The 23161-nt window shown below is 46.7% G+C and overlaps 1 non-coding gene and 1 pseudogene across 1 annotated transcript; both read right to left on the bottom strand.

Moving 5' to 3' along the window:
• Positions 1-3: 3 nt before the first annotated feature.
• Positions 4-23161, bottom strand: part of LOC123488372 — a 29294-nt pseudogene continuing 6136 nt past the window's right edge.
• On the bottom strand, positions 6662-6737 carry trnaa-cgc. Its single transcript has one exon. It is a non-coding gene; the product is annotated as a tRNA-Ala (tRNA).

The following is a 23161-nucleotide window of genomic DNA, read 5'->3' as shown; positions in this document are numbered from 1 at the left end:
ATGAGGGGATGTATCCTTCGTCTCCGTTGGCTCGTTGAACCCTCATCCATCCATCTCCTTTATCACTCTCCATCACACTTAGCTGTTCTCCTTCAGTTATAGACACCGTCCCCTCACTGGTACCTGGAGACAGACAGACACACTAGTTATAGACACCGTCCCCTCACTGGCACCTGGAGACAGACACACTAGTTATAGACACCGTCCCCTCACTGGTACCTGGAGACAGACAGACAGACTAGTTATAGACACCGTCCCCTCACTGGTACCTGGAGACAGACAGACAGACTAGTTATAGACACCGTCCCCTCACTGGTACCTGGAGACAGACACACTAGTTATAGACACTGTCCCCTCACTGGTACCTGGAGACAGACAGACACACTAGTTATAGACACCGTCCCCTCACTGGTACCTGGAGACAGACAGACACACTAGTTATAGACACCGTCCCCTCACTGGTACCTGGAGACAGACACACTAGTTATAGACACTGTCCCCTCACTGGTACCTGGAGACAGACAGACTAGTTATAGACACCGTCCCCTCACTGGTACCTGGAGACAGACAGACTAGTTATAGACACCGTCCCCTCACTGGTACCTGGAGACAGACAGACACACTAGTTATAGACACTGTCCCCTCACTGGTACCTGGAGACAGACAGACTAGTTATAGACACCGTCCCCTCACTGGTACCTGGAGACAGACACACTAGTTATAGACACTGTCCCCTCACTGGTACCTGGAGACAGACAGACAGACAAGTTATAGACACTGTCCCTTCACTGGTACCTGGAGACAGACAGACAGACTAGTTATAGACACCGTCCCCTCACTGGTACCTGGAGACAGACAGTCAGACTAGTTATAGACACCGTCCCCTCACTGGTACCTGGAGACAGACAGACCACTAGTTATAGACACCGTCCCCTCACTGGCACCTGGAGACAGACAGACAGGACTAGTTATAGACACTGTCTACTCACTGGTACCTGGAGACAGACAGACACACTAGTTATAGACACCGTCCCCTCACTGGTACCTGGAGACAGACAGACACTAGTTATAGAGACACTGTCCCCTCACTGGTACCTGGAGACAGACAGACACACTAGTTATAGACACCGTCCCCTCACTGGTACCTGGAGACAGACAGACACACTAGTTATAGACACCGTCCCCTCACTGGTACCTGGAGACAGACAGACTAGTTATAGACACTGTCCCCTCACTGGTACCTGGAGACAGACAGACACACTAGTTATAGACACCGTCCCCTCACTGGTACCTGGAGACAGACAGACACACTAGTTATAGACACCGTCCCCTCACTGGTACCTGGAGACAGACAGACAGACTAGTTATAGACACTGTCCCCTCACTGGTACCTGGAGACAGACAGACAGACTAGTTATAGACACTGTCCCCTCACTGGTACCTGGAGACAGACAGACAGACTAGTTATAGACACTGTCCCCTCACTGGTACCTGGAGACAGACAGACACACTAGTTATAGACACCGTCCCCTCACTGGTACCTGGAGACAGACAGACACACTAGTTATAGACACCGTCCCCTCACTGGTACCTGGAGACAGACAGACAGACTAGTTATAGACACTGTCCCCTCACTGGTACCTGGAGACAGACAGACAGACTAGTTATAGACACTGTCCCCTCACTGGTACCTGGAGACAGACAGACAGACTAGTTATAGACACTGTCCCCTCACTGGTACCTGGGGGATGGTGTTTGTCTGTGTGACATGTGTATCTGCGTCTGTGTGACGGTGTGTGTGTGTGTGTGTGTGTGTGTGATGGTGTGTGTGTGTGATGGTGTGTGTGTGTGATGGAGTGTGTGTGTGTGTGTGTGATGGTGTGTGTGTGTGTGTGTGTACCTTGGAAGCTGTATAGAGCAGTGGCCTGTCCTATAGGAGGCTCCGCATCTTCATCAAAGTCCATCAAACTCTGAGTAGATGTTCTGAGACGGATCAGCTGACATGGGACTGAAGACCGAGACACACACTACTGGTTATATTAAAACACACTGGTTATATTAACACACACTGGTTATATTAAAACACACTTTATAAAAACACACTGGTTATATTAAAACACACTGGTTATAAACACACACTGGTTATATTAAAACACACTGGTTGTCACGCCCTGGCTCTGGGGACTCTTAAATGTTGAGCCAGGGTGTTAGTTTCCTATGTTGTGTTTTCTATGTTTAGTTTCTAGATCTTTAGATCTATGTTGGCCAGAGTGGTTCCCAATCAGAGGCAGCTGAGCTCGTTGTCTCTGATTGGGGTCCATACTTAGGCAGCCTTTTTGGCACCAGTGGGTTGTGGGATCTTGTTCCGTATAGGTTTGTTGTGTGTAACCTTAAGACTTCACGTATCGTTTGTTTGTTGTTTTGTACAGTTATATTAAACATGTACGCTTATCACGCTGCGCCTTGGTTCGACCAATCTTTAAACGATCGTGACACTGGTTATATTAACACACACTGGTTATATTAACACACACTGGTTATATTAACACACACTGGTTATATTAACACACACTGGTTATATTAACACACACTGGTTATATTAACACACACTGGTTATATTAAAACACACTGGTTATATTAACACACACTGGTTATATTATTAACACACACTGGATTATATTAACACACACACACTGGTTATATTAACACACACTGGTTATATTAAAACTTATATTAACACACACTGGTTATATTAACACACACCGTATATTAACACACACTGGTTATATTAACACACACACTGGTTATATTAACACACACACACTGGTTATATTAAAACACACTATATTAAAAACACACTGGTTATATTAACACACACTGGTTATATTACACACACACTGGTTATATTAACACACACACACACACTGGTTATATTAAAACACACTATATTAAAACACACTGGTTATATTAACACACACTGGTTATATTAACACACACACTGGTTATATTAACAACACACACTGGTTATATTAAAACACACTGGTTATATTAAAACACACTATATTAAAACACACTGGTTATATTAACACACCCTGGTTATATTAACACACACTGGTTATATTAAAACACACTGGTTATATTAAAACACATTATATAAACTCTTAAAGTAATGATGGACTGTTGTTTCTCTTTGCTTATTTGAGCTGTACTTGCCATAATATGGACTTGGTCTTTTTACCAAATAGGGGCTATCTTCTGTATACCACCCCTACCTTGTCACAACACAACTGATTGGCTTAAACACATTAAGAAGGAAAGAAATTCCACAAATTACTTTTAAGGAGGCACACCTGTTAAGTGAAATGCATTCCAGGTGACTACCTCATGAAGCTGGTTGAGAGAATGCCAAGTGTGCATAGCTGTCATCAAGGCAAAGGGTGGCTATTTGAAGAATCTCAAATATAAAATATATTTGGATACGTTTAACACTTTTTTGGTTACTACATGATTCCATACGTGTTATTTCATAGTTTTGATGTATTCACTATTATTCTACAATGTAAAAAATAGTAAAAATAAAGAAGAACCCTTGAGTGGGTGTGTCCAAACCTTTGACCGGTAGTGTAGGTTATACATTAATGGACACATGTACTCACTCTTACCTGTATTGATTGTTGTTGACAGCAGTGTTGGTAGAATAATCTCCTCTGAAAGCTTCAGCCATCCACGACTGCCAGAGAGAATAATGAGTTGTTATTTACTATAGATGGCTAATGACAAAAGGGTGTGTGTCCGTGTGTGTTACCAAGCCAGAGTGTGTGTGCGCGCAGTAGCCTACCTCGTATTTGGTGAGTTGTCCTCGGAGTCGTCCAACGTTCTGCGTGGTCTGGGTGATCTGAGGTTCTAGACTGGCTGGGTCTCCCATCTGAGGGCTCTGTTCATACACTCCTCTCATCTTCTCTAACGCCTCACTGAAGGAGGGGGGTTGGGGGAGCCAGAGCCAGAGAGAGAGAGCCAGAGAGAGCCAGAGAGAGAGAGAGAGAGAGAGAGAGAGAGCTGAGAGAGAGAGAGAGAGAGAGAGCCAGAGAGAGAGAGAGAGAGCCAGAGAGAGAGAGCCAGAGAGAGAGAGAGCCAGAGAGAGAGAGAGCCAGAGAGAGAGAGAGAGAGAGAGAGAGAGACAGAAATGGAAGGACAAGAGAGGGTAGAAAGGTTGTTACAGAAGAAGTTAGTCTATTTTAAACAAATCAATGTGTCCCAAATGACGGACACGATGGGAGAATCTCAATTGCATACTCCTCGCGCCGTCTCTCCTCGCCTCCTTCTCAAAACCCATTGGATGAGAAAGCCAGAGGTCCCTCCCCTCTGACCTGAGAGAGGAGAGAACACGTGAGGAGAATGCAATTGAGATTCTCTCAGTGATGGACAGAGATAGTAAGATAGCCGCCGCCGTCGCTGTGGTGATGTCAGAGTGGCGATGAATGATGATGTCATGCGGGGGAGGGGGGCTACCTCTGGTCCAGCTCCTTCTGAAGGTCCTTGGTGATGTCATCAATCTTGGACTGAAGTTTCTTCTTCCTCTGTTCTGGAGGCAGGTGTGAGAAGTCCTCAGCAGCTGGTGGCTGGGGAGGGAGAGGGGAGGGGGAGAGGGGGAGGGGGGGAGGGGGAGAGGGGGAGGGAGAGGGGGAGGGAGAGGGGGAAGGGGGAGGGGGGAGGGAGAGGGGGGAGAGGAGGGAGGGAGAGGGAGGGAGGGGGGGAGGGAGAGGGGGAGGAGGAGAGAGGGAGAGAGAGGAGGGAGAGAGGGGAGGGAGAGGGAGAGGAGAGAGAAGGGGAGGGAGGGGGAGAGGGGAGGGAGAGAGGAGGGAGAAGGGAGGGAGAGAGGGGAGAGGGGAGAGAGGGGAGGGAGAGGAGGGAGAGAGGGGAGGGAGAGAGGAGGAGAGGAGGGAGAGAGGGAGGAGAGAGGGGGAGGGAGAGAGGGGGGAGGGAGAGAGGGAGAGGGAGGGAGAGAGGGAGGGAGAGAGGGAGGGAGAGGGGGAGGAGAGGGGGGAGGGAGAGAGGGAGGGAGAGAGGAGGGGAGAGGAGGAGGGAGGGGAGAGGGAGGGAGGGAGGGAGAGAGGGAGGGAGAGGGGGAGAGAGGGAGGGAGAGAGGGGAGGGAGAGAGGGGAGGGAGAGAGGGAGAGGGAGAGGGAGAGAGGGGAGGGAGGGAGAGAGGAGAGGGGAGGGAGGGAGAGAGAGGAGAGAGGGGAGGAGGAGAGAGAGAGAGAGAGAGGGAGGGAGAGAAGGGAGGGGGAGAAAGAGAGAGGAGAAGAGAAGAGGGGGGGAGAGAGGGGAGGCGGGAGAGAGAGAGAGGGGGAGAGGGGGGAGGGAGAGAGGGGAGGGAGAGAGAGAGGAGAGGGGGAGGGAGAGGGGGGAGGGAGAGGGGGGAGGGAGAGAGGGGAGGGAGAGAGGGAGGAGGGAGAGGGGAGGGGAGAGGGGAGAGGGAGAGAGGGGAGGGAGAGAGGGGAGGGAGAGAGGGGGAGGGAGAGAGGGGAGGGAGAGAGGGGAGGGAGAGAGGGGGGAGGGAGAGAGGGGAGGGAGAGAGGGAGAGGAGAGGGAGGGAGAGAGGGGGAGGGAGAGAGGGAGGGAGAGAGGGGAGGAGAGAGAGGGAGAGGGGGGAGAGGGGGAAGGGAGAGAGGGAGGGAGAGAGGGGGGAGGGAGAGAGGGAGGGAGAGAGGGGAGGGAGAGAGGGAGGGGGAGAGGGGAGGGAGGGGGAGGGAGAGAGGGGAGGGAGAGGGGGAGAGAAGGGGAGGGGAGAGAGGGAGGGGAGAGGGGGGAGGGAGAGAGGGGGAGGGAGAGACATAATGACATATAAAATGTCTTTATTATTTTGGAACCTTTGGTTATTATCTATTTCACTTGCTTTTGCAATGTTAACATATGTTTCCCATGGCAATAAAGTCCTTACATTGAATTGAGAGGGGAGAGAGGGTGGGAGAGATAGAGGAGGGGGCGAGAAAGAGAGAGGGAGCAAGAGAAAGATGGGGCCAGAGAGAGAGGGGGAGTGGCGGAGAGAGAGAGAGAGGGGCAGGGGGCGAGAGAGAGAGAGAGAGGGAGCAAGAGAGAGAGGGAGCAAGAGAAAGATGGGGCCAGAGAGAGAGAGGGTGGCGGGAGAGAGACAGAGAGGGGGCAGGAGGGGGTGAGAGAGAGAGAGAGAGAGAGAGGAGAGAGAGGTGCGAGAGAGGGCGGGAGAGAGAAGGGGTTGAGAGAGAGGGGAAAGAGGGGAAGAGAGAGCGGGGTGGGTGAGAGCGAGGGAGTGGGTGGGTGAAAGAGAGAGGGTGAGAGGGTGAAGAGAGAGAGAGAGAGAGAGAGAGAGAGAGAGAGAGAGAGAGAGAGAGAGAGAGAGAGAGGAGAGAGAGAGAGAGAGAGAGAGAGAGAGAGAGAGAGAGAAGAAAAAAAGAGAGAGAGAGAGAGAGAGAGAAAGGGGGGAGAGAGAGAGAGAGCGCGAGCGGGGGAGAGAGAGAGATAGAGGGAGGGGAGTGTTACACATACACACAGAGTAAAGAAACTTGTTGCCCATAAACCTAAGCTGCTATATGTTAGTGATAAATATTTAAACATTTTAGTCATTTAGCAGACGCTCTTATCCAGAGCAACTTACAGTTAGTGAGTGCATACATTTTCATACTGGCCCCCCGTGAGAATCGAACCCACAACCCTGGCGTTGCGAGCGCCATGCTCTACCAACTGAGCTACACGGGGCCACATATCCCTTATAGTTATTACCAAAACCTCTAAACCCTCTAACATGGGTTATGTCCCAATCATCTCTCCTTCCTCCTGAAGTGTACACTTACTCACTTCACCGACTTGAAAGGAAATGACTGGCATAAGAACTGTGGTAAGAATAACTTCCACTAGCCCATGTCTCCACCAATCCAACGCTTTTAGATTGGTGGGAAGTTGTGAAGAAGTGCAAACTTCAGGAGACGGGAGATATTATTGGGAGGCACCCCAGACCTTCATCTTTCTCCTCTAAACACCAGTCAGGAGCCTAGATTACATCTAACCATAACCATAGGAACTGTTACCATGTTAATTACCATGGAGAGAAGAACACCAGTCAGTACTGTGGAGGTTGAAGCCTAGACTACATCTAACCATAACCATAGGAACTGTTACCATGTTAACTACCATGGAGAGAAGAACACCAGTCAGTACTGTGGAGGTTGAAGCCTAGATTACATCTAACCATAACCATAGGAACTGTTACCATGTTAACTACCATGGAGAGAAGAACACCAGTCAGTACTGTGGAGGTTGGAGCCTAGATTACATCTAACCATAACCATAGGAACTGTTACCATGTTAACTACCATGGAGAGAAGAACACCAGTCAGTACTGTGGAGGTTGGAGCCTAGATTACATCTAACCATAACCATAGGAACTGTTACCATGTTAACTACTATGGAGAGAAGAACACCAGTCAGTACTATGGAGGTTGGAGCCTAGATTACATCTAACCATAACCATAGGAACTGTTACCATGTTAACTACCATGGAGAGAAGAACACCAGTCAGTACTGTGGAGGTTGGAGCCTAGATTACATCTAACCATAACCATAGGAATTGTTACCATGTTAACTACCATGGAGAGAAGAACACCAGTCCAGTACTGTGGAGGTTGGAGCCTAGATTACATCTAACCATAACCATAGGAACTGTTACCATGTTAATTACCATGGAGAGAAGAACACCAGTCAGTACTGTGGAGGCTGGAGCCTAGATTACATCTAACATAACCATAGAACCCACCATGTTAACTACCAGGAGAGAGAAGAACACCAGTCAGTACTGTGGAGGTTGGAGCCTAGATTACATCTAACCATAACCATAGGAACTGTTACCATGTTAGTTACCATGAAAGAAGAACACTCAGTCAGTACTGTGGAGGTTGAGCCTGGATTACATCTAACCATAACCATAGGAACTGTTACCATGTTAACCACCATGGAGAGAAGAACACCAGTCAGTACTGTGGGAGGCTGAAGCCTAGACTACATCTAACCATAACCATAGGAACTGTTACCATGTTAATTACCATGGAGAGAAGAACACCAGTCAGTACTGTGGAGGTTGGAGCCTAGATTACATCAACCATAACCATAGGAACCCTGATCTAAACCGTAACCATAGGAACTGTTACCATGTGCTTGTCAGCATTTATCCCTCTGGAACTTGAGAAGGATGGACACTCCTTCGTGAGACACATACACAAATAAACAGAAACACACAAAAAAATACAGACATGTATTGTGACATCTTCAGACGTTGTAAACAAACAAAATGTTCCTCTCCTCATCCACCAATCAGCATTGGCCTTACCTGTCCATCTAGCCCAGGGCTGTCCAATCCAAACACTTCAGCTTTTCCTCCTCTCCTTCTAATCAGGGTCTGACACCAGGTGAGTGGAATTAACTACCAGGTAGAAACAAAAAAACCAGAAGTGTTTCGGCCCTCCAGGACCGGAATTGGGCAGCCCTGATCTAGCCAATCAGAGTCTCTGTTGTTGGTGCGAACACTGACCCCTGTGACTCACCTGAGTATGGTGGTTACCCAATACACTGATCTAGGACCAGTTTTCCTCCCATAATCCTAAACGGATCCATTAGAAACTAACCTAACCACTGATCTAGGACCAGATTACCCCTCCTATAATCCTAACCTGAAACATTAGGAGGGGAAATACGAAACTGTCCTTAGATCTAGGAGACTCACCGGTCTGGGTAGAGCCCTGAAGGTAGCAAGGCGAGGTTTGACAGAACGGTTAAACTCCCTCCGGCAGAGAGAGAGAGAGAGAGAGAGAGAGAGAGGCAGTTTAGAGAGGGGGAAGGGGTTAGGGGGACAGGGGGAGGGGGCAGTTAGAGGGGGAGAGTACTGGGGAGGGAAGGAGGGAGGTGGGAAAGGAGAGGGGAGGAGGGATAGACACCATAAAGAAAAAGAAGAAGAAAGAGAGGATTAAGGCTGAGAGAAAAGAGGAAGAAATACCCTGAAGAAACACCATGTAGAGATATAGAATCATAACACACACAGTGAGAGAGACAGAGAGAGACAGAGAGAGACAGTAAAGAGGAAGAAATACCACAGTGTGCCATCACAGCTGCAAGATTTGTGACCTGTTGCCACAAGAAAAGGGCAACCAGTGAAGAACAAACACCATTGTAAATACAACCTATATTTATGTTTATTTATTTTCCCATTTGTGCTTTAACTATTTGCACATTGTTACAACACTGTATATATACATAATATGACATTTTAAATGACTTTATTCTTTTTGGAACTTCTGAGTGTAATGTTTACTGTTAATATTTATTGTTTATTTCACTTTTTGTTTACTATCTACTTCACTTGCTTTGGCAATGTTAACATACGTTCCCATGCCAATAAAGCCCTTAAATTGAATTGAATTGAGAGAGAGAGACAGAGAGCCCTTTGAATTGAGAGAGAGACAGAGAGAGAGAGCCCTTTGAATTGAGAGAGAGAGAGACAGAGAAAGCCCTTTGAATTGAATTGAAAGAAAGAGAGAGGGATGTTGGGTGAGCCTGAGCAGCGCTGGAATTGGCCCCTCAGGTGTAAGAGGGGGAGTAGAGAGGTGTGGGAATGTGTGTGTATAGAGGGGGGTTCTGATTACCCAACACTAAGAACTATCCCAGCCCCGACCAGGCTTGTTCAATGTCAGAGAGGAAGGATGAACAGAATGCTGTAGCCCAATGAAAGAGAGGAAGGATGAACAGAATGCTGTAGCCCAATGAAAGAGAGGAAGGATGAACAGAATGCTGTAGCCCAATGTCAGAGAGGAAGGATGAACAGAATGCTGTAGCCCAATGACAGAGAGGAAGGATGAACAGAATGCTGTAGCCCAATGTCAGAGAGGAAGGATGAACAGAATGCTGTAGCCCAATGTCAGAGAGGAAGGATGAACAGAATGCTGTAGCCCAATGAAAGAGAGGAAGGATGAACAGAATGCTGTAGCCCAATGACAGAGAGGAAGGATGAACAGAATGCTGTAGCCCAATGAAAGAGAGGAAGGATGAACAGAATGCTGTAGCCCAATGTTAAGAGAGGAAGGATGAACAGAATGCTGTAGCCCAATGAAAGAGAGGAAGGATGAACAGAATGCTGTAGCCCAATGTCAGAGAGGAAGGATGAACAGAATGCTGTAGCCTAATGTCAGAGAGGAAGGATGAACAGAATGCTGTAGCCCAATGTCAGAGAGAGAAGGATGAACAGAATGCTGTAGCCCAATGAAAGAGAGGAAGGATGAACAGAATGCTGTAGCCCAATGAAAGAGAGGAAGGATGAACAGAATGCTGTAGCCCAATGAAAGAGAGGAAGGATGAACAGAATGCTGTAGCCCAATGAAAGAGAGGAAGGATGAACAGAATGCTGTAGCCCAAAGAAAGAGAGGAAGGATGAACAGAATGCTGTTGCCCAATGTCAGAGAGGAAAGACAAGGAGGGAGATGAAAGAGAAGAGAGATGAGTAGAGGACAGGAGGGAGGTAGGCTGGTTGACCCCTGGTCTATTGTACCTGGCCCCTCTTTCTCAAGTGACAGAGATTAGTGCACACTTTGGAGTGGGGGAGTGTAGTGTGCTAGATTCAGCTGTGGGCCGGTTGTCTAAGTGGATGGTTCGAGCGGCCGAAACATAATAATAATAATAATAATAATAATAATAATAATAATGTGTACCCAGTAAATTGACCCCCAGTACGACCAAGAAGAGACTGACCCCCAGTAAGACCAATAAGAGACTGACCCCAGTAAGACCAAGAAGAGACTGACCCCCAGTACAACCAATAAGAGACTGACCCCCAGTACGACCAACAAGAGACTGACCCCCAGTAAGACCAATAAGAGACTGACCCCAGTACGACCAATAAGAGACTGACCCCCCAGTACGGACCAATAAGAGACTGACCCCCAGTAAGACCAATAAGAGACTGACCCCAGTACGACCAATAAGAGACTGACCCCAGTAAGACCAATAAGAGACTGACCCCAGTAAGACCAATAAGAGACTGACCCCCCAGTAAGACCAATAAGAGACTGACCCCAGTAAGACCAAGAAGAGACTGACCCCCAGTAAGACCAATAAGAGACTGGATTGAAAATAACAATATTTCATACCTTGATTATTTGTAGAATACTTGGGAACAGATTTCCTGAATTTAAATATTGTTTTTACTGAATTCTTGGTGATTTGCATTCTTATTTTATTCTATCCAAAAATTTGAATCCCATTTTCTATTACCTGTTGCCGGTGTAGGGTGTAGTGTTAGTGTGTAGTGTGTAGTGTGTAGGGTGTAGGGTGTAGGGTGTAGGGTGTAGGGTGTAGTTAGGTTAGGGTGCGGTGTAGGGTGTAGGGTGCAGGGTGTAGGGTACTAGTATATACAGTTGAAGTCGGAAGTTTACAGTTCATTATAAGTGAAATAATCTGTAAACAATTGTTGGAAAAATGACTTGTGTCATGCACAAAGTAGATGTCCTAACCGACTTGCCAAAACTATAGTTTGTTAATAAGAAATGTGTGGAGTGGTTGAAAAACGAGTTTTAATGACTCCAACCTAAGTGTACGTAAACTTCCGGAACTTTAACTGTACCTTGTTCTTCTTGCTGAAGGGCTACAGCTTAGTGCGTACTTTAGGGTGGTTGAGGCTGGAGTTTGATGTAGGTTAGTGTGTAGGGTAGGGTGTAGTGTGTAGGGTAGGGTGTAGTGTGTAGGGTAGGGTGTAGTGTGCGGTACATACCTTGGTTTTCTTGTGGCTGAACGGCCACAGTTTAGTGCGTACTTTAGGTTGGTTGAGGTTGGCATCTGAGGAGGCTGGTTTGATACCTTGGCTGTAGTCTTCAAAGTCAACTTCAGCCGGTCGCTCAAAACCTGACTTGTGTTGTTCTATAAACCGCATGGAGTCCTGAGGACACACACAGGACATAGCAAGTGGACAGTGTGTGTGTGTGTGTGTGTTAGCGCCCGTGTGTGTGCGTTTAAGTGTGTGTATGCACGCTTCGCGTCCGTGTGTTCTCACCTGCTTGCCGTTAGCGTTCCGCCCTGCCATACTGACCCGTCCAGACATTTAGAGATGATGGGTAAAAACCTTCTTCTCTATGTCAGCAAACTGACTGTAGCCCTCCGCCAAGCACCTGATCGACGCTCATCCATATCCTGCAGCTTCTACACACACACACACACACACACATATACATATATATATATATGTACGTGTGTGTGTGTGTGTGTGTGTGTGTGTGTGTGTGTGTGTGTATATATATATACACACACGTACACAAACATTATATACACACACACATTATATATATGTACACAAACATTATATACACATTACATATATATATATATACACACACACACATTATATACACACACACTATTCACACACATTATACACACATATATATATATATATATATATACATACACACAAACACACATTATACACACACATGCATTATACACAGACAGAGTGGACAGTCCACGTGTGGACACAGATCAGTCAGTAAAGTGTGTGTTACATTAAACAGCTGTGGTATCTCTGTGTAGTAGAAGGTTTTCTGTTCCTTGTTGTATTTCTGGAGCTGGGCAGCGTAGTCGTTCCCTGCAGACTCCTCCGCTGTGTGGGTCTTCGCATGGGCATGCTGCTTCACCTGGACACACACAGCAGTATTAATGGGTCTATAGGCCCGTGGTATGAACGTTGAGGGAATCTGTGTAGTGTGGGCATGCTGCTTCACCTGGACACACACAGCAGTATTAATGGGTTTATAGGCCCGTGGTATGAACGTTGAGGGAATCTGTGTGAGTGTGGGCATGCTGCTTCACCTGGACACACACAGCAGTATTAATGGGTTTATAGGCCCGTGGTATGAACGTTGAGGGAATCTGTGTGAGTGTGGGCATGCTGCTTCACCTGGACACACACAAGCAGTATTAATGGGTTTATAGGCCCGTGGTATGAACGTTGAGGGAATCTGTGTGAGTGTGGGCATGCTGCTTCACCTGGACACACACAGCAGTATTAATGGGTTTATAGGCCCGGTGGTATGAACGTTGAGGGAATCTGTGGGTACCTTCTCAACATCTGCTTTGATGGCGTTTTTTGAGTCATTCTCAATTTTCTCTGCTTGCTGCGTGGCTTTCTCTGCCTCTCCCCACTCCTTGGCAAAAACGCCTCTTAGTCTGCACACAGACACACACACACACACACACACACACACACACACACACACACACACACACACACACACACACACCACACACACACAGACACAGACACACACAACACACACAGTGCTAGAGTCATCTTCTATTATGAGAATGGGTGCAGTAAGGGTTGTCGGGGATCCTCAACTGGATTCAGCCGCGGGGCGACTTTTTTCTTGAGCGGCTGGTCGGGGGCCGGAACATTATTACAAATCATTTGAGAAGACTGCAAATTGACCGCAAGAAGCCCAAACAAATATAATTTGACTAAAACATTATCATTTCAAACCTTGCTTACATTTGTATACGATCACACGCCTCTATTAGGCGTGGGAATAAATGAAAATCACTTGGAGCTGATTTCTTGGTGTTTTTTTTTACAGTCTATTACGTCGAACAATGAACATTCAACCAATTATTATTTTTTGCTCAGAAACCTTTTGGGGGGCCAATCAAAACCACCCGCGGGTCGCCAGTTGGGGAACCCTGGGTTATAGGGATTACAACACATTTATTCACTCTCATTCACACCCACACACACACACACACACACACACACACACACACACACACACACACACACACACACACACACACACACACACACACACACACACACACACACACACACACCCACAAAGAGACACACACACACACACACACACACACACACAGAGACACCCACACACACCACACACACACACACACACACACACACACACACCCACAAAGAGACACACACACACACACACACACACACACACACACACACACACACACACACACACACACACACAGAGACACACAGAAACTCAAGTACTCTCTATTTGCTGTGGAAGCTGCTCTCCAAGTTCTGTTGAGCTTTTTGGCATCGACCAGGTACTGGAGAGAGAAAGAGAGAGAGTGAGTGGGAGTGAGAGCGAGAATGAGAGAGAGAATGAGAGAGTGAGTGAGTGAAATCCCCCATCTAGTCCTCACTGTTTTGCGTTCTTGTTTGAGGTCCTGGAGGTATTTGGTGAGTTCTACACAGATTCCAGTCATCATGTTCTCAGCTATCAGCTCTCTCTGGCCCGCATAGTCATTCAGCTCATTCAGGAATGTCCTGGAACGACTGGTGATTGGTGAACCTGCAGGTGGGAGGGCAACAAGACAGAATGTACAGTTGAAGTCGGAAGTTTACATGCACCTTAGCCAAATACATTTAAACTCAGTTTTTCAAAACTCCTGACATTTAATCCTAAGTAAAAATTCCCTGTCTTAGGTCAGTTAGGATCACCACTTTATTTTAAGAATGTGAATGTCAGAATAATAGTAGAGAGAATGATTTATTTCAGCTTTTATTTCTTTCATCACACTTCCCAGTGGGTCAGAAGTGTACATACACTCAATTGGTATTTGGTAGCATGTTGCCTTTAAATTGTTTAACTTGGGTCAAACGTTTCTGGTAGCCTTCCACAAGCTTCCCACAATAAGTTGGGTGAATTTTGGCCCATTCTTCCTGACAGATCTGGTGTAACTGAGTCAGGTTTGTAGGCCTCCTTGCTCGCACACGCTTTTTCAGCTCTGCCCACACATTTTCTATAGGATTGAGGTCAGGGCTTTGTGATGGCCACTTCAATACCTTGACTTTGTTGTCCTTAAGCCATTTTGCCACAACTTTGAAGTATGCTTGGGGTCATTGTCCATTTGAAGACCCATTTACCAAGCTTTAACTTCCTGACTGATGTCTTGAGATGTTAGCTTCAATATATCCACATAATTTTCCTTCCTCTTATGATGCCATCTATTTTGTGAAGTGCACCAGTCCTCCTGCAGCAAAGCACCCCCACAGCATGATGCTGCCACCCCGTGCTTCACGATTGGGATGGTGTTATTTGGCTTGCAAGCCTTCCCCTTTTCCTCCAAACATAACAATGGTCATTATGGCCAAACAGTTCTATTGTTGTTTCATCAGACCAGAGGACATTTCTCCAAAAAGTACGATATTTGTCCCCATGTGCAGTTGCAAACCGTAGTCTGGCTTTTCTATGGCGGTTTGGAGCAGTGGCTTCTTCCTTGCTGAGAGGCCTTTCAGGTTATGTCGATATAGAACTCGTTTTTACTGTGGATATAGATACTTTTGTACCTGCTTCCTCCAGCATCTTCACAAGGTCCTTTGCTGTTGTTCTGAAATTGATTTGCACTTTTCGCACCAAAGTACGTTCATCTCTAGGAGACAGAACGCGTCTCCTTCCTGAGCGGTATGGCGGCTGCGTAGTCCCATGGTGTTTATACTTGCGTACTATTGTTTGTACAGATGAACGTGGTACCTTCAGGCATTTGGAAATTGCTCCCAAGGATGAACCAGACTTGTGGAGGTCTACAAATGTTTTTTCTGAGGTCTTGGCTGATTTCTTTTTGATTTTCCCATGATGTCAAGCAAAGAGGCACTGAGTTTGAAGGTAGGCCTTGAAATGCATAGAAATCTCTGTCTACTAAACACACACACACACACACACACACACACACACACACACACACACAACTCACCCACACTCCTGCTCCTCCTTGCGCCTCGTTTAAGGTATTTCTTGGAGAGGTTTCTGATAGGAAGAGAGAATGTCAGGGGTTAGGGTCTAAGGACTTCTTAACACACACACACACACACAGCACAGACACACACAGCACAGACACACACTGCACAGACACACACACACTGCACAGACACACACTGCACAGACACCCACCTGAGTTGCTTGGCGTAGCTCTGTTCTATCTCGGTGCGTTCTTTGACAAACTTGACGTATCGGTCCACCAGATCCAGTCCTGATTGGGTGTGCTTATCAATACCATCATACTGGTCCTGCAGACAGGAGAGAAATCATAGGGGTTACATACAAACACACCATAACTGTTTTATGGTACTCTACAGCTGTAATAGGAGCCCCACTAGACTCCCTGATACAATACACTCCTCCTCTATACAGTACAGCTGTAATAGGAGCCCCACTAGACTCCCTGATACAATACACTCCTCCTCTATACAGTACAGCTGTAATAGGAGCCCCACTAGACTCCCTGATACAATACACTCCTCCTCTATACAGTACTGCTGTAATAGGAGCCCCACTCAGACTCCCTGATACAATACACTCCTCCTCTATACAGTACAGCTGTAATAGGAGCACCACTAGACTCCCTGATACAATACACTCCTCCTCTATACAGTACAGCTGTAATAGGAGCCCCACTAGACTCCCTGATACAATACACTCCTCCTCTATACAGTACAGCTGTAATAGGAGCACCACTAGACTCCCTGATACAATACACTCCTCCTCTATACAGTACTGCTGTAATAGGAGCACCACTAGACTCCCTGATACAATACACTCCTCCTCTATACAGTACAGCTGTAATAGGAGCCCCACTAGACTCCTGATACAATACACTCCTCCTCTATACAGTACAGCTGTAATAGAGCCCCACTAGACTCCCTGATACAATACACTCCTCCTCTATACAGTACAGCTGTAATAGGAGCACCACTAGACTCCCTGATACAATACACTCCTCCCTCTATACAGTACTGCTGTAATAGGAGCACCACTAGACTCCCTGATACAATACACTCCTCCTCTATACAGTACAGCTGTAATAGGAGCCCCACTAGACTCCCCCTGATACAATACACTCCTCCTCTATACAGTACAGCTGTAATAGGAGCCCCACTAGACTCCCTGATACAATACACCTCCTCTATACAGTACAGCTGTAATAGGAGCCCCACTAGACTCCCTGATACAATACACTCCTCCCTCTATACAGTACAGCTGTAATAGGAGCCCCACTAGACTCCCTGATACAATACACTCCTCCTCTATACAGTACAGCTGTAATAGGAGCACCACTAGACTCCCTGATACAATACACTCCTCCTCTATACAGTACTGCTGTAATAGGAGCACCACTAGACTCCCTGATACAATACACTCCTCCTCTATACAGTACTGCTGCAATAGGAGCACCACTAGACTCCCTGATACAATACACTCCTCCTCTATACAGTACAGCTGCAATAGGAGCCCCACTAGACTCCCTGATACAATACACTCCTCCTCTATACAGTACAGCTGTAATAGGAGCACCACTAGACTCTGATACAATACACTCCTCCTCTATACAGTACAGCTGTAATAGGAGCACCACTAGACTCCCCTGATACAATACACTCCTCCTCTATACAGTACAGCTGTAATAGGAGCACCACTAGACTCCCTGATACAATACACTCCTCCTCTATACAGTACAGCTGTAATAGGAGCACCACTAGACTCCCTGATACAATACACTCCTCCTCTATACAGTACAGCTGTAATAGGAGCACCACTAGACTCCCTGATACAATACACTCCTCCTATATACAGTACAGCTGTAATAGGAGCACCACTAGACTCCCTGATACAATACACTCCTCCTCTATACAGTACAGCTGTAATAGGAGCACCACTAGACTCCCTGATACAATACACTCCTCCTCTATACAGTACTGCTGTAATAGGAGCCCCACTAGACTCCCTGATACAATACACTCCTCCTCTATACAGTACTGCTGTAATAGGAGCACCACTAGACTCCCTGATACAATACACTCCTCCTCTATACAGTACAGCTGTAATAGGAGCCCCACTAGACTCCCTGATACAATACACTCCTCCTATACAGTACTGCTGTAATAGGAGCCCCACTAGACTCCCCTGATACAATACACTCCTCCTCTATACAGTACAGCTGTAATAGGAGCCCCACTAGACTCCCTGATACAATACACTCCTCCTATATACAGTACTGCTGTAATAGGAGCCCCACTAGACTCCCTGATACAATACACTCCTCCTATATACAGTACTGCTGTAATAGGAGCCCCACTAGACTCCCTGATACAATACACTCCTCCTCTATACAGTACAGCTGTAATAGGAGCACCACTAGACTCCCTGATACAATACACTCCTCCTATATACAGTACTGCTGTAATAGGAGCACCACTAGACTCCCTGATACAATACACTCCTCCTCTATACAGTACTGCTGTAATAGGAGCACCACTAGACTCCCTGATACAATACACTCCTCTTCTATACAGTACAGCTGTAATAGGAGCCCCACTAGACTCCCTGATACAATACACTCCTCCTCTATACAGTACTGCTGTAATAGGAGCACCACTAGACTCCCTGATACAATACACTCCTCCTCTATACAGTACAGCTGTAGGAGCCCCACTAGACTCCCTGATACAATACACTCCTCCTCTATACAGTACTGCTGTAATAGGAGCCCCACTAGACTCCCTGATACAATACACTCCTCCTCTATACAGTACAGCTGTAATAGGAGCCCCACTAGACTCCCTGATACAATACACTCCTCCTCTATACAGTACAGCTGTAATAGGAGCACCACTAGACTCCCTGATACAATACACTCCTCCTCTATCACAGTACAGCTGTAATAGGAGCCCCACTAGACTCCCCTGATACAATACACTCCTCCTCTATACAGTACTGCTGTAATAGGAGCACCACTAGACTCCCTGATACAATACACTCCCTCCTCTATACAGTACTGCTGTAATAGGAGCCCCCACTAGACTCCCTGATACAATACACTCCTCCTCTATACAGTACTGCTGTAATGGGAGCACCACTAGACTCCCTGATACAATACACTCCTCCTCTATACAGTACTGCTGTAATAGGAGCACCACTAGACTCCCTGATACAATACACTCCTCCTCTATACAGTACAGCTGTAATAGGAGCCCCACTAGACTCCCTGATACAATACACTCCTCCTCTATACAGTACAGCTGTAATAGGAGCCCCACTAGACTCCCTGATACAATACACTCCTCCTCTATACAGTACTGCTGTAATAGGAGCACCACTAGACTCCCTGATACAATACACTCCTCCTCTATACAGTACAGCTGTAATAGGAGCACCACTAGACTCCCTGATACAATACACTCCTCCTCTATACAGTACTGCTGTAATAGGAGCACCACTAGACTCCCTGATACAATACACTCCTCCCTCTATACAGTACTTGCTGTAATAGGAGCCCCACTAGACTCCCTGATACAATACACTCCTCCTCTATACAGTACAGCTGTAATAGGAGCACCACTAGACTCCCTGATACAATACACTCCTCCTCTATACAGTACAGCTGTAATAGAGCCCCACTAGACTCCCTGATACAATACCTCCTCCTCTACACAGTACAGCTGTAATAGGAGCCCCACTAGACTCCCTGATACAATACACTCCTCCTCTATACAGTACTGCTGTAATAGGAGCACCACTAGACTCCCCTGATACAATACACTCCTCCTCTATACAGTACTGCTGTAATAGGAGCACCACTAGACTCCCTGATACAATACACTCCTCCTCTATACAGTACCAGCTGTAATAGGAGCCCCACTAGACTCCCTGATACAATACACTCCTCCTCTATACAGTACAGCTGTAATAGAGCACCCACTAGACTCCCTGATACAATACACTCCTCCTCTATACAGTACTGCTGCAATAGGAGCACCACTAGACTCCCCTGATACAATACACTCCTCCCTCTATACAGTACAGCTGTAATAGGAGCCCCACTAGACTCCCTGATACAATACACTCCTCCTCTATACAGTACAGCTGTAATAGGAGCACCACTAGACTCCCTGATACAATACACTCCTCCTCTATACAGTACAGCTGTAATAGGAGCCCCACTAGACTCCTGATACAATACACTCCTCCTCTATACAGTACAGCTGTAATAGGAGCCCCACTAGACTCCCTGATACAATACACTCCTCCTCTATACAGTACAGCTGTAATAGGAGCCCACTAGACTCCTGATACAATACACTCCTCCTCTATACAGTACAGCTGTAATAGGAGCCCCACTAGACTCCCTGATACAATACACTCCTCCCTCTATACAGTACTGCTGTAATAGGAGCACCACTAGACTCCCTGATACAATACACTCCTCCTCTATACAGTACAGCTGTAATAGGAGCCCCACTAGACTCCCTGATACAATACACTCCTCCTCTATACAGTACTGCTGTAATAGGAGCCCCACTAGACTCCCCCTGATACAATACACTCCTCCTCTATACAGTACAGCTGTAATAGGAGCCCCACTAGACTCCCCTGATACAATACACTCCTCCTCTATACAGTACAGCTGTAATAGGAGCCCACTAGACTCCCTGATACAATACACTCCTCCTCTATACAGTACTGCTGTAATAGGAGCCCCACTAGACTCCCTGATACAATACACTCCTCCCTCTATACAGTACAGCTGTAATAGGAGCACCACTAGACTCCCTGATACAATACACTCCTCCTCTATACAGTACTGCTGTAAGGAGCCCCACTAGACTCCCTGATACAATACACTCCTCCTCTATACAGTACAGCTGTAATAGAGCACCCACTAGACTCCCTGATACAATACACTCCTCCTCTATACAGTACAGCTGTAATAGGAGCACCACTAGACTCCCTGATACAATACACTCCTCCTCTATACAGTACAGCTGTAATAGGAGCCCCACTAGACTCCCTGATACAATACACTCCTCCCCTCTATACAGTACAGCTGTAATAGGAGCCCCACTAGACTCCCTGATACAATACACTCCTCCTCTATACAGTACAGCTGTAATAGGAGCCCCACTAGACTCCCTGATACAATACACTCCTCCTCTATACAGTACAGCTGTAATAGGAGCACCACTAGACTCCCTGATACAATACACTCCTCCTCTATACAGTACTGCTGTAATAGGAGCCCCACTAGACTCCCTGATACAATACACTCCTCCTCTATACAGTACTGCTGTAATAGGAGCACCACTAGACTCCCTGATACAATACACTCCTCCTCTATACAGTACAGCTGTAATAGGAGCCCCACTAGACTCCCTGATACAATACACTCCTCCTCTATACAGTACAGCTGTAATAGGAGCCCCACTAGACTCCCTGATACAATACACTCCTCCTCTATACAGTACAGCTGTAATCAGAGCCCACTAGACTCCCTGATACAATACACTCCTCCTCTATACAGATACTGCTGTAATAGGAGCACCACTAGACTCCCTGATACAATACACTCCTCCTCTATACAGTACAGCTGTAATAGGAGCCCCACTAGACTCCCTGATACAATACACTCCTCCTCTATACAGTACAGCTGTAATAGGGAGCACCACTAGACTCCCTGATACAATACACTCCTCCTATATACAGTACAGCTGTAATAGGAGCACCACTAGACTCCCTGATACAATACACTCCTCCCCCTCTATACAGTACTGCTGTAATAGGAGCACCCACTAGACTCCCTGATACAATACACTCCTCCTCTATACAGTACTGCTGTAATAGGAGCCCCACCTAGACTCCCTGATACAATACACTCCTCCTCTATACAGTACTGCTGTAATAGGAGCACCACTAGACTCCCTGATACAATACACTCCTCCTCTATACAGTACAGCTGTAATAGGAGCCCCACTAGACTCCCTGATACAATACACTCCTCCTTATACAGTACTGCTGTAATAGAGCACCACTAGACTCCCTGATACAATACACTCCTCCTCTATACAGTACAGCTGTAATAGGAGCCCCACTAGACTCCCTGATAGCAATACACTCCTCCTCTATACAGTACAGCTGTAATAGGAGCCCCACTAGACTCCCTGATACAATACACTCCTCCTCTATACAGTACTGCTGTAATAGGAGCCCCACTAGACTCCCTGATACAATACACTCCTCCTCTATACAGTACAGCTGTAATAGGAGCACCACTAGACTCCCTGATACAATACACTCCTCCTCTATACAGTACTGCTGTAATAGGAGCACCACTAGACTCCCTGATACAATACACTCCTCCTCTATACAGTACTGCTGTAATAGGAGCACCACTAGACTCCCTGATACAATACACTCCTCTTCTATACAGTACAGCTGTAATAGGAGCCCCACTAGACTCCCTGATACAATACACTCCTCCTCTATACAGTACTGCTGTAATAGGAGCACCACTAGACTCCCTGATACAATACACTCCTCCTCTATACAGTACATGGCTGTAATAGGAGCCCCACTAGACTCCCTGATACAATACACTCCTCCTCTATACAGTACTGCTGTAATAGGAGCACCACTAGACTCCCTGATACAATACACTCCCTCCTCTATACAGTACAGCTGTAATAGGAGCCCCACTAGACTCCCTGATACAATACACTCCTCCTCTATACAGTACAGCTGTAATAGGAGCCCACTAGACTCCCCTGATACAATACACTCCTCCTCTATACAGTACAGCTGTAATAGGAGCCCCACTAGACTCCCTGATACAATACACTCCTCCTCTATACAGTACAGCTGTAATAGGAGCACCACTAGACTCCCTGATACAATACACTCCTCCTCTATACAGTACGCTGTAATAGGAGCCCCACTAGACTCCCTGATACAATACACTCCTCCTCTATACAGTACAGCTGTAATAGGAGCACCCACTAGACTCCCCTGATACAATACACTCCTCCTCTATACAGTACAGCTGTAATAGGAGCCCCACTAGACTCCCTGATACAATACACTCCTCCTCTATACAGTACAGCTGCTAATAGGAGCACCACTAGACTCCCTGATACAATACACTCCTCCTCTATACAGTACAGCTGTAATAGGAGCACCACTAGACTCCCCTGATACAATACACTCCTCCTCTATACAGTACAGCTGTAATAGGAGCCCCACTAGACTCCCTGATACAATACACTCCTCCCCTCTATACAGTACAGCTGTAATAGGAGCAC

Source organism: Coregonus clupeaformis, unplaced genomic scaffold, assembly GCF_020615455.1.
Source record: "Coregonus clupeaformis isolate EN_2021a unplaced genomic scaffold, ASM2061545v1 scaf2234, whole genome shotgun sequence".
NCBI classification, from domain to species: Eukaryota; Metazoa; Chordata; class Actinopteri; order Salmoniformes; family Salmonidae; genus Coregonus; species Coregonus clupeaformis.
This window is presented reverse-complemented; position numbering and strand designations above follow the sequence as displayed.